General features: G+C 42.8%; 1 long non-coding RNA gene across 1 annotated transcript; it reads left to right on the forward strand.

Moving 5' to 3' along the window:
- The first annotated feature begins 7,507 nt into the window (after positions 1-7,507).
- LOC132866578 (uncharacterized) lies at positions 7,508-13,811 on the forward strand. The gene is made up of 3 exons (XR_009650591.1): positions 7,508-7,588; positions 13,415-13,468; positions 13,760-13,811. It is a non-coding gene; the product is annotated as an uncharacterized LOC132866578 (long non-coding RNA).
- Positions 13,812-16,515: the final 2,704 nt, after the last annotated feature.

Consider the following 16,515-nt stretch of genomic DNA (forward strand, 5'->3'; position numbering starts at 1 on the left):
AGGCTTCTTCCTCATGTCATCTGAGGGAGTTTTTCCTTGCCACCATCACCACAGGCTTGCTCATTGGGGATAGATAAGGGACAAAATTAGCTCATGTTTTAAGTCGTTCAAATTCTGTAAAGCTGCTTTGCGACAATTTTTATTGTTAAAAGCGCTATACAAATAAACTTGACTTGATTTGAAATATGTGAAGTGAAGTGTCATGTCAGGTCGTGGCCACAGGGAGGAACAATGCTATTTGAATCCACCCTACAGAGTGTCTTACCAGAGGAGTTAGAACTTTTTCCTGCATTAGTTGATGTGCCCCCTGGTGCCTCCAAAGCCATAAAGATCCCTATCAGCAACTCCACCGAGCATGAGATCTTCCTGTCACCAAGAACAGTCTTAGGCTGTATAGAAGAAATCATTGACAGTAGGCTAATAAAGCTCTGTTCACCTTCCCAGCAGCCAGCAAAGTCAGTGACACATACCTGTGCACCACACAGGTTGGCCCAACCAGTGACACCAGCCAGAACACCAGTAAATCAGCAGAGTCTCACACACAATAAAAGTGGCATCCTCCAGTCAATTTAGAGCATCTTGATCAGCAACAGCAAGAGATTGTGTGCCAGATGCTCTTTGAGGAGTCTGATGTGTTTGCCAGAAGAGAAGGAGACATAGGCTGTATACCCAACTTACAGCTGAAGATCAATGTTGTGGATAACAACCCTGTTCAAAAGTGCTACAACTCTATACCCAAACCTTTGTACAAGGAGATGAAAGAGTATGTGCAAAATCTCCTAGACAGAGGTTGTATCCACAAATCTGTGTCTTCATATTCCTCCCCAGTGGTTTGTGTCTGAAAAAAGGACCAGAGTTTGAGGCTGTGTGTGGACCTCAGAGGATTGAACCAAAAGACTGTTCCAGATCATCCACTGCCACGAATCCAAGACCTGCCTGACAGTTTGGCAGGCAACACCTGGTTCTCCGTACTGGATCAAGGCAGAGCATACCATCAGGGGTTTGTGAGCGAGGAATCCAGACATCTCACAGCCTTCAGTACACTGTGGGGGTTAGATTGGATTAGATTAGATTAGATTAGATTAGATTAGATTAGATTAGATTAGATAAAGCTTTATTGATCCCTTTGGGAGGGTTCCCTCAGGGAAATTAAGATTCCAGCAGCATCATTACAGATAAACAGAGAAAAGAAATAGAGAAAACTTCTAGATACATTAAAATAAATTAAATATTTACATATACAAATATAAAAGAATAAGATATGAGGAAGAGGGAAAGGGGGAGAAGTGGGGTTAGGGTAAGTGTGTGTGGGGGGGGAAGCAGGAAAGATATTGCACATTATATTGCACATTATATTGCACAGTATATTGCACATTGTTGTATGAATGGATACGAATTCCATTCGGCTCAACAAACGCACCTGCAACTTTCCAAAGGTGTATTGAGGGTGTGCTGGAAGGTGTTCTAGATGAGTGCTGTGCTCCATACTTCGATGATGTACCGTGTTACTCAACGTCCTTTGAGGATCATATACACCATCTCAGACAAGTCCTCAGCCGCATGAGAGAGCATAGCATCAAACTGAGACCAACAAAGTGCGAGTTGTTTAAAAGAGACATTCCCTACCTTGGCCAACTGGTGACTGGAGAAGGCGTCAAGATGGATTCACAGGATTTGGCAGCATTGATTGCACTCAAAGAGAGAGAATCTCGCATGGTCAGAGATGTCAAGTACTTGTTGGGGTTTCTCGGGTACTACCACTTCTTCATCCAAGACTTCTCTCGACTGGCTATACCTCTGTTTGAACTGCTGCAGAAACCCACTGAAACTGAGGAAAGTCACATCCAGAAGCAGACCAGCAAAAGTGAAGGCAGAGCTAGGAAGGGAGAAAAAGGACAGCTTCCATCAAAAACACCCATCACATGGAAAGCAGAGTACAGGGTACCAATAACAACCCCTTGACTTATGTCCTGAGCGCTGCCAGACTAAAGGTCGTTGGACACAGATGGGTTGGCGAGCTGGCTGACTCTCATTTTGACATTAAATATAGGCCAGGGAAGATGAACATCGATGCTGATACTCTGTCAAGGTACCCTGTGAAACTGTAGGACGGCATGAAAGAACACACAGAAACCATGCCACCTGAGGTTGTGTCTGGAGTTTGGCAAGGCAGCAAAGCAGTATAAGAAAATGATGTGCCTTGGGTTGCAGTCTTACAACTTGATGGTGGGACAAACTGAAAGCGAGCTGGTATTGTCAAGTCAAGTCTACTTGTATAGCACTTTTAAAAATAAACATTGTTGCAAAGCAGGTTTACAGAATTTGAATGACTTAAAACATGAGCTAATTTTATCCCTAATCTATCCCCAATGAGCAAGCCTGTGGCGACGGTGGCAAGGAAAAACTCCCTCAGACGACATGAGGAAGAAACCTCGAGAGGAAGCAGACTCAAAAGGGAACCCATCCTCATTTGGGCAACAACAGACAACATGACTATAACATTAACAGTTTTTATATAAAGTCAGTTTCATTGATGTTATAAACTCCTCATTGATGTAAACTTAAGTGCAAAACTGTCCATGACAACTGCAGTCCTAAAGTTAGCAAGTCAACTGTAGTCCTCAGCCATAAAAGCATTACTGTAAGAGTCCAGAGTGTCCTCCAAGTGTGACTTTCAACTGTCCACATGGGGCCATCCTCCACAGGAGTGATGCGATGAGACTCCAACCAGACACAGGGCACCAGGATGGATCAGGCAGGTCCGAGGAGCAGAAGAGGTCAACATCTCGATCCCAGGACCAACATGTAACTCAGAGGGACAGATTGAGGGAAAAAGAGAGAAAACACATGTTGTTAGGTATGCCCAATGTCACCAGAATAAGTAGGAACAGTATACATATTGCACTGAGTACAAGCAGGGACTCCAGCAAAACTAACTATGACAGCATAACTAAAAGGGGAGAGCCAGAAGGTAACACAGGCATGAGGGAGCCCTGGGACATAAAACAGCCAGCCACTACACCGTCAACAAACTCGAGTGAGCAAGTGAGTGGGGGACTGACAGCATCCATGCATTCCAGTTTACCAAAACACTCTATGTCTGAGGACCCTCCAGATCTACACCTTTACCTCATAAACACCATTAACAAAAGGATTGACTAAACAGATATGTTTTCAGCCTAGACTTAAATGCTGAGACTGTGTCTGATTCCCAAACATTACTTGGAAGGCTGTTCCATAACTGTGGGGCTTTGTAAGAAAAGGCTCTGCCCCCTGATGTAGCCTTCACTATACGAGGTACCAGCAGATAGCCTGCACCTTTTGATCTAAGTAGGCATGGCAGGTCATAGAGGACCAGAAGTTCACTCCAGTACTGTGGTGCAAGACCATTCAGTGTTTTAAAGGTCAATAGTAGTATTTTATAATCAATACGAAATTTGATTGGGAGCCAATGCAGTGTGGATAAGACAGGGGTGATGTGGTCATATTTTCTAGTTCTAGTAAGGACTCTAGCTGCTGCATTTTGAACTAACTGGAGCTTGTTTATGTACTTATTGGAACATCCAGACAGTAAGGCATTACAATACTCCAACCTGGAGGTAATGAAAGCATTAACTAGTAGTTTTTCTGCATCATGTAGTGACATTAAATTTCTTATCTTAGCAATATTTCTGAGATGAAAGAAAGCGATCCAGGTGATGTTATCAATGTGAGTTTCGAATGAAAGACTGGGGTCAATAATCACTCCAAGGTCTTTTACTGCTGCACATGAAGAAACAGAAAGGCCATCCAGAGTTACTGTGTAATCAGAAAATTTACTTCTAGCTGCATGTGGTCCTAGTACAAGTACATTTGTCTTGTCAGAGTTAAGCAGAAGGAAGTTAATAAGCATCCAGTGTCTAATGTCCTTTACACATTCCCCAATTCTATTAAGCAGGTGTCTCTCATCAAGTTTTACAGAAATATCCATGTTAGGTTTTATTATTATGTAGGTTTATAAATAATTGTAATTCTTGACCAAGAAGGCAGTAATTTATTTGTGACAAAATTAAGGATTAATTTCTGTTCAGTTAAAATGACGTTATGTCTTGGCTGGACATTGTTTGTGAACATTTTTTTTTTTATTTTGATATGAAATGTGTATTTTTGATCAGAGATGTGTCTGAACGGCACCAAGGTCTGCAATGATGCCACAGACACTCACAACTGCATATCCAGCGTGTATTTGGGATTAAAAGTTAAATTTAAAGCCATGATTCATGTTAGTTTTAAAGTTTATAGTTTTGTATTAGCTTTATTGCTGCACAAAGTGTTAAGACTGTATATGGGAGAGCTTTTTAAGATCCTTTATTATTTTGGACTATTGCATATACTATGGCAGTGATTTAGATTTAATTGTTAGATCTAAGATGCATTCAATGATTTAAGTTAGTTTTATAGTTTTAAGTTAGTTTTATAATTGCAGAATATAATTTAGGATTGTTAAGACTTTATGATTCTAATGTTAAGACTTTATGAGTTTAATCCTGAATCCTGTTTGACCTTCCTGATGTAGCACTTCTTTGTTTGTGTTTCGTATGACTGTCTTTGTTTAGGTTTGTTCTTATTTTTTTGTTTACTTTCTTATAACATATCTGTGTTTAAAAATTCCATCACCATCTTAAGTACATATTGCCCTATGTTATATCTGACCTGAAGGGGTGTATATAAGCAATGACCTTTAAAATCTGTTTGTACCTTGCTATCATGTCATATCATCAGAAATATGTCATTGTTATGATTTACACACACACTGATGAAGATTATTTGACCTGCCCCAAGATCAAGCTGCTCACTTGCTCGCAAGTCAAACACACACACACATACATCTGAACATTCCATCAGAACAGTGATGTAATTAAGATGTGACTTGCTCTCACACACACACACACACACACACACACACACACAGATATCAAAATGATGTCACTCACTCACACCCCCCATAGACACACACATACACACATTCATGCACACACACACATAGATATCAAACAGTGATGTCATTTACACACAGATAACACTCGTATATAATAACCCTCTGTATACTTGTCCAATGGGGGAACTTGTGAATAAAGATGTGAACTACATTGGGGTTCCTGTCTTTCTTTGTGACTAACCCCCCCAGAGCTCTGGGTGGCACGAGGGCGGGGGTCCCGAGAAGTAAGTTGACCGTTTCCGACTGGGTGAACCCTAACAATTTGGTGTCAGAAGTGGGATACTTCCAATTAGGTAAGGGGTCTCTTTTAATTGATTAGTTGGGGGGGACTTCCGCCTGGTTGGAAGTATCAGAAAAAAACCCAGTTGTTTATTATTTTGGTTATGTTATTGGTAATCCTCGTGTAGAGGCACGGGACATTTTTATTTTGGTGAACCTCGTATACTTTTGTTTACGGGATGTTTTTATTTTGGGGAACCTCGTAGACTTTTGTTTACGGGATGTTTTTTTGGTGATCCTCGTGGAAGAGCCACGGGAAGATTGGTTAAACCTTGTGTAAAAACACGGGAAGGCTATCCTCGTAATTTGTTTATGGGAAGGTGATCCTCATGAAGTGAAGGAGCTGTCATGGGAAGAGCATGCTTTTTATGTTAAACCCATAATAATTACCCTAATTAATCTCAGGACTGATTCGTGCCACCATGTGGGGAAAATTGTATTGTATTAAGGTACCCAGACCCCGAGAAAAAACCCACGGGATTGGATGAATTGCTGTGGTTTAGCATTCTACACAAATTCTAGACAATTCGGCCGGCTCAGTTTTGATTTATCCTCATTCAGGTATTTGCAATCTCTAGGAGCTGTGTAATGTATATTTTAATTGTTATCACATTTATATAAGGCATTACTGGATATGCACAAAATAATGAAACAACAAATCAGTACTCTGGACATGAACAGCCAGAACTGTGTTCCTGGTGTGCATAAATGTCAATCCTTTGGTCAATCAAACCTGTATAACCAACTTCCAAAATCCTTATTTCCCTTATAAAATCCTTATAAGATGCAAATTAAAATGATTTACCTAAAATTTGAATGATAATTAGCAATGATATACTTTTATTCAATATTAATAACAATAAACTTTAAGAATGAATACAAAGCTTCAATGTTTGACAAAAAAACACAAAGTGTAAATGTTATGTGCTCTTTTATCATCATGGGAATTGATTATAGAGTGCTCCGAGATGATGCTAAAAATAGTAACCATGCGGTCGGCGTGGCCATCTTGGAAGTCACTCGCTCCAGAGCGTGCATAGAGTACACATCATAGAGTAAACATTCACTGATTCGTTTCCGCATTAGAGGGCTTAGAAGCTTTGATTTTTTTAAGAATTTAGACATCTGAAGTGATGGAGCACTACTGTGACAGTTTGGATAAGCAGGCACGGGAGCGTTATGCTGAGAAGGTATGTTTCATTGGGAATGTCGATCCATACACTGTTAGTGAGAAGGAATGGAAAGCTGACCCCAGCTTGTTGCCACATAATTATCAATTATTTTAGTCAGTGAATAAAATGTAGGCCTAGTATGTAACTTGTACTAACAGCATGTGTACATAAACATTACTAGGCCTAGATCTTAAATGCCATTTGATGCAACAATGCAGTGCAGTAGACATAAGCTACCTAATGTGACAAATATATCAATTAATCATTGCTGAAAGTACATAGAAAAGATAATAGTTTGAATCACATTTATTTTAGTAACTATGAAATTCAAGACAATTTAACCTACCTGTCACAAAGTGATCAGAACAAATCCGGATACAGTCTAGTCCTAAATTTGATCGGTTAATGGCAGCCAGCCACTGTTGTCTCCTCCGCTCGCTTTTCTCCTGTGGTGCAATTCCCGGGTTTGTCACGGCTTTAGGGAGTCTGTGGAAGCTTTTGCCACCCTTTTACCCCCGGCTACTACAGCCAACAATGACACACATATTCGGCATTTTGCCATTTTGCTTCGCTGAGCAACAACAATGCACTGACACAGTGATGTTTGACTTCCAATATGGCCGCCGCTGGGTTCGCGCTGATCTCGAAGCACTCTATAGCTCTAAATAAATATTGAAGGTTTTTTTTTGTTAAAAAGAATCCGTATAACTTTATTTGTACGCCCGTATACTATGTTTATTAAATCAAATCCGTATAAAATATGGACATTCTGTATATTCATTATGATCTCAACGAAAGCTTCACTGAATCGATTCTTTCGAACAAACTCACATGCATGTGAATCAATTTACTTCATTCTTGACTTAGAAACTACGGAAACCTTATTTGTATTCCTGTTTTCAAATTGTAAACAATAATCACACTTTCATGCTGCATGAAATTAAAGTATGAACTTTCCTCAAACCATTACGTGTGCATGAACTCAAACAAATGCAGTCCATGTGTCTGTATCGATTCGCTTGATCGAGTCATTTTTATGTTTCGTCTCGAAAAAGATCCGAATTGTTTGTGAATCTCATCACTGTTACGGGAGGAGAGAAGAGATCCTCTTCCCTCAACACAGAATGGTTGCTTCTTAATCAATTAGTTTCAGCGTTTGGTGAGTAGATCATCTGTATTTTATTTTATATTCATTGTGTGTCGATAGTCCGAAACTTGTAACTGGAAAGTCACGAGTGGTCCGCGAGGTGATCTCTGAACAGGTCCCTGAGCAGTCTACAAGACTATTAATGTGTTTTAATAATTAATAGTGCAGCTATTAATGCAGTTTCATGTCTAGATCTTATAAATGATGAATATGAAGTAGTTAAAACTAAGACAGAAGTATGTGATGGCAAAATTATGATGATTATGTGTTTATAGAGTGCTTCGAGATCAGCGCAAACCCGGCGGCGGCCATATTGGAAGTCAAACGTCGCTGTGTCAGTGCATTGTTGTTGCTCAGCGAAGCAAAATGCCGAATACGTGTGTCATTGTTGGCTGTAGTAGCCGGGGGTAAAAGGGTGGCAAAAGCTTCCACAGACTCCCTAAAGTTGTGACAAACCCGGGAATTGCAGCACAGGAGAAAAGCGAGTGGAGGAGACGACAGTGGCTGGCTGCCATTAACCGATCAAATTTAGGACTAGACTGTATCTGGATTTGTTCTGATCACTTTGTGACAGGTAGGTTAAATTGTCTTGAATTTCATAGTTACTAAAATAAATGTGATACAAACTATTATCTTTTCTATGTACTTTCAGCAATGATTAATGGATATATTTGTCACATTAGGTAGCTTATGTCTACTGCAGTGCATTGTTGCATCAAATGGCATTTAAGGTCTAGGCCTAGTAATGTTTATGTACACATGCTGTTAGTACAAGTTACATACTAGGCCTACATTTTATTCACTGACTAAAATAATTGATAATTATGTGGCAACAAGCTGGGGTCAGCTTTCCATTCCTTCTCACTAACAGTGTATGGATCGACATTCCCAATGAAACATACCTTCTCAGCATAACGCTCCCGTGCCTGCTTATCCAAACTGTCACAGTAGTGCTCCATCACTTCAGATGTCTAAATTCTTAAAAAATCAAAGCTTCTAAGCCCTCTAATGCAGAAACGAATCAGTGAATGTTTACTCTATGATGTGTACTCTATGCATGCTCTGGAGCGAGTGACTTCCAAGATGGCCACGCCGACCGCATGGTTACTATTTTTAGCATCCTCTCGGAGCAGTCTATAACATTAGAACTCCAGTTCCCATAATGCTTGTGAGTTAGGCATGCACACTAGATGGGAGAGAAGCAGGAAATGTTTTGTATGTCTGGACACAAGTTTATTCAACATGCCTCATGTGTTCATCACCTAGAATAGAACAGATATGGAAAAGGTGTAATAAAAGGCATCAAATATATTTACCCTACTTGTGAATGGAAATGCCAAAAAGTTTAATGTTTAAGCTAATGTTTAATGTTGATCTAAAACATTTTAAAACTGATCGTGTAGTGGTATTTTTATTAATCATATGTAATTCTAACCTTTAAATATCCTATATACTCCTGTATCTGACGCGTTTTAGTGAGATGCGGACTTGTTTAGTTTAGTTAGTTGAATTAGTTTTTTTCATTTTTTTCATTCGTTTTTTACTTCATTTTTGACATTTTTTTTGAATAATTGTTCCGTCTCTACAGTCTCTGTCTCTTTCTGGGAGATAAGGGCTCCCAGACTGTTACAGATAGCAATAATATAAACAACCATCCATGCAAGCATAGCAGACAAGGACACACAGAAATCTGCAATGGGCAGAGAAAATCATTATTTTTGGCACTTTCTCACACAATAATAAATTTAATAAGTAATCTCTTTATATTACTAGGTAAATTCCATATACATAAAGTCAAAATGTCCAAGATAACCAATTCTCATTCCCATTATTTTAATTGAATTAAAAATTGTATTTTGAGTCTCTGTCACATATCGAATCCAACAAAAAGTACTTATCAGCTATTCAATTTTATTCAAATTACATTCAGTGAAATTGTTTGTCATTTCAATTTGCCCTGTTTTATATTTCCTTTTCTTTCTTTAAACTTATTGCTCCTTATGAGGCTAAGCTTAAACATGTTCCTCCTAATTTCGAACTATTGATTTGAAATATTCTGATTAACTGTTTGCTGAGTTTTAAACCTCCATATTTTTGCCTTTAAAAACCACAGAGGATATGGAATGGATAGGCTTTTAATGTATTTAGTTAACCATAATTTTTTTCAGCAAGAAACAGAGTTAACAAACATTTACTTGAAGAATGTTGAGAAAAAAAAGAGAGAATTTTTTTTTTCCTTCCAGTGGTGTTTATAAATCAGAGATTTGGGTTTATCTTTATTTAACCATTAAGAAAAAATGTCATAAATTATCATGATTATGATACATTGACTTGTATAAGTATTCATTGTCCTTGGACCTTTCCACATTTTGTTGCACTGCAACCTGGAACTTAAATGGAATTGACATGAAACTACACAAAATCTCGTCTCATCTCGTCTCGTCTTCTTCCGCTTTATCTGGGACCGGGTCGCAGAGGCAGCAGTCTAAGCATGGAAGCCCAAACTTTCCTCTCTCCAGACACCTCGGTCAGCTCCTCAGGAAGAACACCGAGGCATTCCCAGGCCAGCCGAGAGACCTAGTCCCTCCAGCATGTCCTGGGTCTTCCCTGGGGCCTCCTCCCAGGGGGACATGCCTGGAACACCTCCCCAGGGAGGCGTCCAGGAGGCATCCGAAAAAGATGCCCGAGCCACCTCAGCTGGTTCCTCTCGATGTGGAGGAGCAGCGGCTCTACTCTGAGCTCCTCCCGAGTGACTGTGCTTCTCACCCTATCTCTCAGGGAGTGCCCAGCCACCCTGCGAAGGAAACTCATTTTGGCCGCTTGTATCCGCGATCTTGTTCTTTCGGTCATTACCCAAAGCTCATGACCATAGGTGAGAGTCGGAACATAGATCGACCAGTAAATTGAGAGCTTCACCTTTTGGCTCAGCTCCTCCTTCACCACGATGGACCGGTAAAGCGACCGCATCACTGCGGAGGCTGCACCGATCCACCTGTCAATCTCACGCTCCATCCTTCCCTCACTCGTGAACAAGATCCCGAGATACTTAAACTCTTCCACTTGAGGCAGGACTTCTCCACCAACCTGGAGAGGGCAAGCCACCCTTTTCCGGTCGAGAACCATGGTCTCGGACTTGGAGGTGCTGATTCTCATCCCAGCCGCTTCACACTCAACTGCAAACTGCCCCAGTGCATGCTGGAGGTCCTGGTTTGAAGAAGCCAACAGGACAACATCATCCGCAAAAAGCAGAGATGAAATCCTGTGGTTCCCAAACAGGATTCCTTCTGGTCCCTGGCTGCGCCTAGAAATTCTGTCCATAAAAATTATGAACAGAACTGGTGACAAAGGGCAGCCCTGCCGGAGTCCAACATGCACTGGGAACAGGTCTGGCTTACTGCCGGCAATGCGAACCAGACTTCTGCTCCGTTCATACAGGGACCGGACAGCCCTTAGCAAAGAGCCCCGAACCCCATACTCCCGAAGCACCCCCCACAGAATACCACGGGGGACACGGTCGAATGCCTTCTCCAGATCCACAAAGCACATGTGGACTGGTTGGGCAAACTCCCATGAACCCTCGAGCACCCTATGAAGGGTATAGAGCTGGTCCAGTGTTCCGCGACCAGGACGAAAACCGCATTGTTCCTCCTGGATCCGAGGTTCGACTATTGGTTGAATTCTCCTCTCCAGTACCCTAGAGTAAACTTTCCCTGGGAGGCTGAGAAGTGTGATTCCCCTATAATTGGAGCACACTCTCCGGTCCCCTTTCTTAAAAGAGGGACCACCACCCCAGTCTGCCACTCCAGAGGCACTGTCCCCGACCGCCACGCGATGTTGCAGAGGCTTGTCAACCAAGACAGCCCCACAACATCCAGAGACTTGAGATACTCAGGGCGGATCTCATCCACCCCTGGTGCCTTGCCACCGAGGAGCTTGCAAACCACCTCAGTGACTTCAGCTTGGGTAATGGACGAGTCCACCTCTGAGTCATCAGCCTCAGTTTCCTCAATGGAAGACATGATGGTGGGATTGAGGAGATCCTCAAAGTATTCCTTCCACCGCCCGACAATGTCCCCAGTCGAGGTCAACAGCTCCCCACCCACACTGTAAACAGTGTTGGCAGAGTACTGCTTCCCCCTCCTGAGGCGCCGGACGGTTTGCCAGAATTTCTTCGAGGCCGACCGATAGTCCTTCTCCATGGCCTCCCCGAACTCCTCCCAGTTCTGAGTTTTTGCCTCCCTAACTGCCCGAGGTGCAGCACACCTGGCCTGCCGATACCCGTCAGCTGCCTCAGGGGTCCCGGAGGTCAACATGGTCCGATAGGACTCCTTCTTCACCTTGATGGCATCCCTTACTTCCGGTGTCCACCACTGGGTTCGGGGATTGCCGCCACAACAGGCACCAGAGACCTTGCGGCCACAGCTCCAGACAGCTGCATCCACAATGGAGGTAGAGAACATGGTCCACTCAGACTCAATGTCCCCCGCCTCCCTCGGAAGCTGGGAAAAGCTATCCCAGAGGTGGGAGTTAAAGACCTCCCCAACAGAGTGCTCGGCCAGACGTTCTCAGCAGACCCTCACCATACGTTTGGGCCTGCCAGGTCTGTCCAGCTTCCTCCTCCGCCAGCGGATCCAACTCACCACCAGGTGGTGATCAGTTGACAGCTCAGCCCCTCTCTTCACCCAAGTGTCCAAGACATAGGGCCGGAGATCAGATGAAACGACAACAAAGTCTATCATCGACCTCTGACCTAAGGTGTCCTGGTGCCACGTGCACTTATGGACACCCCTATGCTTGAACATGATGTTCGTTATGGACAAACCATGACTAGCACAGAAGTCCAATAACAAAACACCACTCAGGTTCAGATCGGGGAGGCTGTTCCTCCCAACCATGCCCCTCCAGGTGTCACTGTTGTCGCCCACGTGAGCATTGAAGTCCCCCAGTAACACAATGGAGTCCCCAGTCTGAGCACCCCTCAGTACCTCTCCCAGGGACTCCAAGAAGGCCGGATACTCTATACTGCTATTCGGCCCGTAGGCACAAACAACAGCAAGAGCCCTCTCCCCAATCGGAAGGCACAGAGAGGCGACCCTCTCGTTCACTGGGGTAAACTCCAACACATGGCGGCTGAGCTGGGGAGCTATAAGCAAGCCCACACCAGCCCGCCGCCACTCACCATGGGCGACTCCAGAGAAGTGGATAGTCCAGCCCCTCTCGAGGAGCTGGGTTCCAGAGCCCAAGCTGTGCGTGGAGGTGAGCCCGACTATCTCTAGCTGGTACCTCTCAACCTCCCACACAAGCTCAGGCTCTTCCCCCCCAGCGAAGTGACATTCCATGTCCCAACAGCTAGCCGCTGTGTCCGGGGATCAGGTCGTCGAGGCCCCTGCCTTCAACTGCCACCCAATCCACACTGCACCAGTCCCCTACTGCTACCTCTGTGGGTGGTGAACCCACAGGAGGTCGGGCCCACATCACCTCTTCGGGATGAGCCCAGCTGGGCCCCATGGGCAAAGGCCCAGCCACCTAAGCACTTGCATACAAGCCCCAACCCCAGGCCTGGCTCCAGGGTGGGGCCCCGGCTGCGCCATACCGGGTGACATCATGGCCCTTGATGGTTTCTCCATAAGGGTTTTGGTGAACTGATCTTGGTCTGGCCTGTCACCTAGAACCTGTCTGCCTTGGGAAACCCTGACAGGGGCATAATGCCCATGACAACATAGCTCCTAGGATCATTCAAGCACACAAACCCCTTCACCACAATAAGGTGGCAGTTCTAGGAGGGGACTACACAAAATATGATTCAATATTCATGTGCATCCTGTTTATGTTAAGCAGTACCTCTCTCTCTGGATCGATGTCATCCTACAGTCTCTTCTCGAGCAAGGCGTGGTGAGATCATGCACCAGCTCGTACAACACACCTGTCAATCCAGTACCTAAACCCGATGGTACCTGGCGTTTTACACAAGATTTCCATAAGATTAATGAATTGATTGTTTCTTCTGTAATGTCACAGGTTCCTGCTCATCATTGCTGTTTTTCCATTAATGATCTCTGTTCTGCCTTTTTCTACACACATGAGGAGATAGCGTTTGGACTCAAGGTTTCATTGACTCTCCTGCTTTTTTTTTCAGCTGTAATTCAAATTCATAACGCACTCTGTGACTTCTCCCTCCCTCAGGACTCTGTGGTCTGTGTGTTCTGGTATCTGCTGAGTCACCAGAAATCTGCCAAGTCACTGACACTTGCGCCTGCTCCAACATCTGGCGCACAAGGGCTTTAAGGTTTCGAGGACCAATGGACACTTAAGTATTTGAACTTTTGAAGTTTTGAACTTTCTCAAGGCTGTCATTCTAGACACAAAATGCCCTGCAATTAAACATGCACTGATGTCTTTTCTGGGTCAGAAAATGGATCCCTGACTGCTCTTTATATGACAAGCTTCTCCATTCTGCAATCTCTTATCACGATCCACTGCAACACCCTTTGACCTGGACTGACACTATGGTGGTCGCTTATCACTCCCTCAAAAGCACCCTTTGTTCCACCCCTGGGCTTACCTGATCATTTCAAGCCCTTCCACCTGTATGCCTGTGAACACCAGGGCACAGCCTCTGGGGAGCATGGGGGGGACTGCAGCATTGTGGGTTTTAATCCAAAACATTAGACATTGTTGCTCAAGGCTTACCTGCATGTCTAGGGGCTGTCTCCGCATGTGCCTTGATGGTTTTAGATGTGGAAAAATTGGTTTTGTCTCACCCACTGATCTTGCACTCATCACATCAAGTTAAACAGGTGTTGCAAAATTTACAGACCCATTAAATTAATTTATCAGTAATTTAATAGATAATTAAATTAACATATGATTGTTTATTTTCTGTTCTACTAACATTCTCGAAATTCATGTCACATCCTTTTTTGATAATGTAGGTCACGCTCTTGCATGCCTCCTTAATTCTCAGGATGATACTTGGGATGACATTGATATTGTCTGTCTAAAAATTGTACATACTACTAGTATCAGGTCTGATCTCTCCTCCAGCCCTCTAGGGATGGGGGAAGTACTCTTTGTTGGTGGTTCTTGTTCTAAACATGTATAATATTTATAATTTATGATTTTTATCATACCTCTGTGGTTACTCTGTGTGTTCACTGCCTGATATTTTGCATGAGACATATGCTGTTCCTTTCTCATTTGATTTTTGTCATTTTGATTGTGGACAAATTCTCTAAATGGGTAGAAGTTTTTCCCTGTTCTCGAGAGAGCACGAAGGTAGTTACTCGTACTCTGGCAAAAGAAATAGTACCTAGTTATAATTATAATAATAATACATTTTATCTATAAGCACCTTTCAAGGTACCCAAGGACACTGAACAGTAAAAAGAAAAACAAACAATAAAAGCAGAACAATAAAATAACAACAATAAAATAACAAGAAATCAATAATAATAATTATTGTTGTAGTTATGGGGTTTCAAATGCCATAGACTCAGACAAAGGTACCCCTTTCACCTCAAAAGTCACACAAAACCTTTGTAAGTATCTCTAAACTAAACTGGTGTTTTCACATTCCTCAATCCTCTGGTATCGTAGAACGTACTAATCGAACATTGAAAGACAAATTAATTAAGGCCATGCAGGACACAGGTTTGGCTTTGTAATCCATAATTCATTCTGGCTGAAATTCGCATGACACCAAGAAATTATTTTTGGAAGATCTTTCCCTCTCCCCTGGAAGAAGGGAACTCCGGCTCCGGGTACCTCTGATTTGAAAACACATATGGATGAGTATTCTGCAGCCCTTATAAATAAGTTGTATAAAATTTGTACCAAGGTCAATAATACAATATTATCTCCACCACACACCCCTTCCAAGTTGGAGACAAGTGCTGGTGTGACTTTTTAATGTAACGATTTGGACAATTGGGAAAACCTAGATATGGTGAGCCTGCAGACATAGTCGCCATTACTTTTACTGCTGTTTTAACTGACCTTTTTCCACAGTGGATCCATGCCATGTGATTGAAGAAGGCTCCATAACAAAGTTGTGTTACAATGACAAGTTTGCTACTAACATTTTCTCTGTGTCCCTTTCCAGTCTCTGTTCTCTCTCTCCGTCTCTCTATTTCTGAGCTCTACACAGATTCAACTGAGAATCCTCAAGACTTTGTGAACAAAGAGGGGAAGAGATCGTGCACCCCGTTTGGAACCAATCATCCTCACTACAACCATGACAGTCCTCATCACGGGTTTTGTGACTTCATTGTTGCTCAGGGCAGGGCTACCTGCCCAAGCCTTCGTGACTGCTTCATCTTTGCTCGGGGCAGGGGTACCTGCTCAAGCCTTCAGGACCACTTCATTGCTCGGAGCAGGGTTACCCGCTCAAGCTGGACTTCGAGACAACATCTTCTGGCAATTCGCTAGCTGGACAAGCGCACACCACACAAATGTGTTATGTCTTTCATCTGATGCCATTTTCTACTATTATTACACATCTCTATGCTCTGAAACTCTGTATTCTTACAGGACTCTGTTCTCACTATAGGTCGATATGCCTTCTAATTTCATTTTCCCTCACTGTTTTAGAACAAATTACTCTGAAGGAAGTAGCATGTATTTGGGACAAATTAAGAGGTTTTGAGTTTCTCTAAGCTCCGGTGAGGTGGGACGAGGGCTGATCGGGCATGCCCGCCCTCTGACCACCAATATACGTCAAGAAGGGCAAAGATTAACTCAAGATTAATTCTCGATGTAATCACATATATGGTCATGAGGTGATAATGATCATATATGATCCGAGGATTTGATAATAGTGATACTATTATCAAAGAGGGGGATTGTTAGGTTTTATTATTATGTAGGTTTATAAATAATTGTAATTCTTGACCAAGAAGGCAGTAATTTATTTGTGACAAAATTAAGGATTAATTTCTGTT

This window comes from Neoarius graeffei, chromosome 18 (assembly GCF_027579695.1).
Source record: "Neoarius graeffei isolate fNeoGra1 chromosome 18, fNeoGra1.pri, whole genome shotgun sequence".
Lineage (NCBI taxonomy): Eukaryota > Metazoa > Chordata > Actinopteri > Siluriformes > Ariidae > Neoarius > Neoarius graeffei.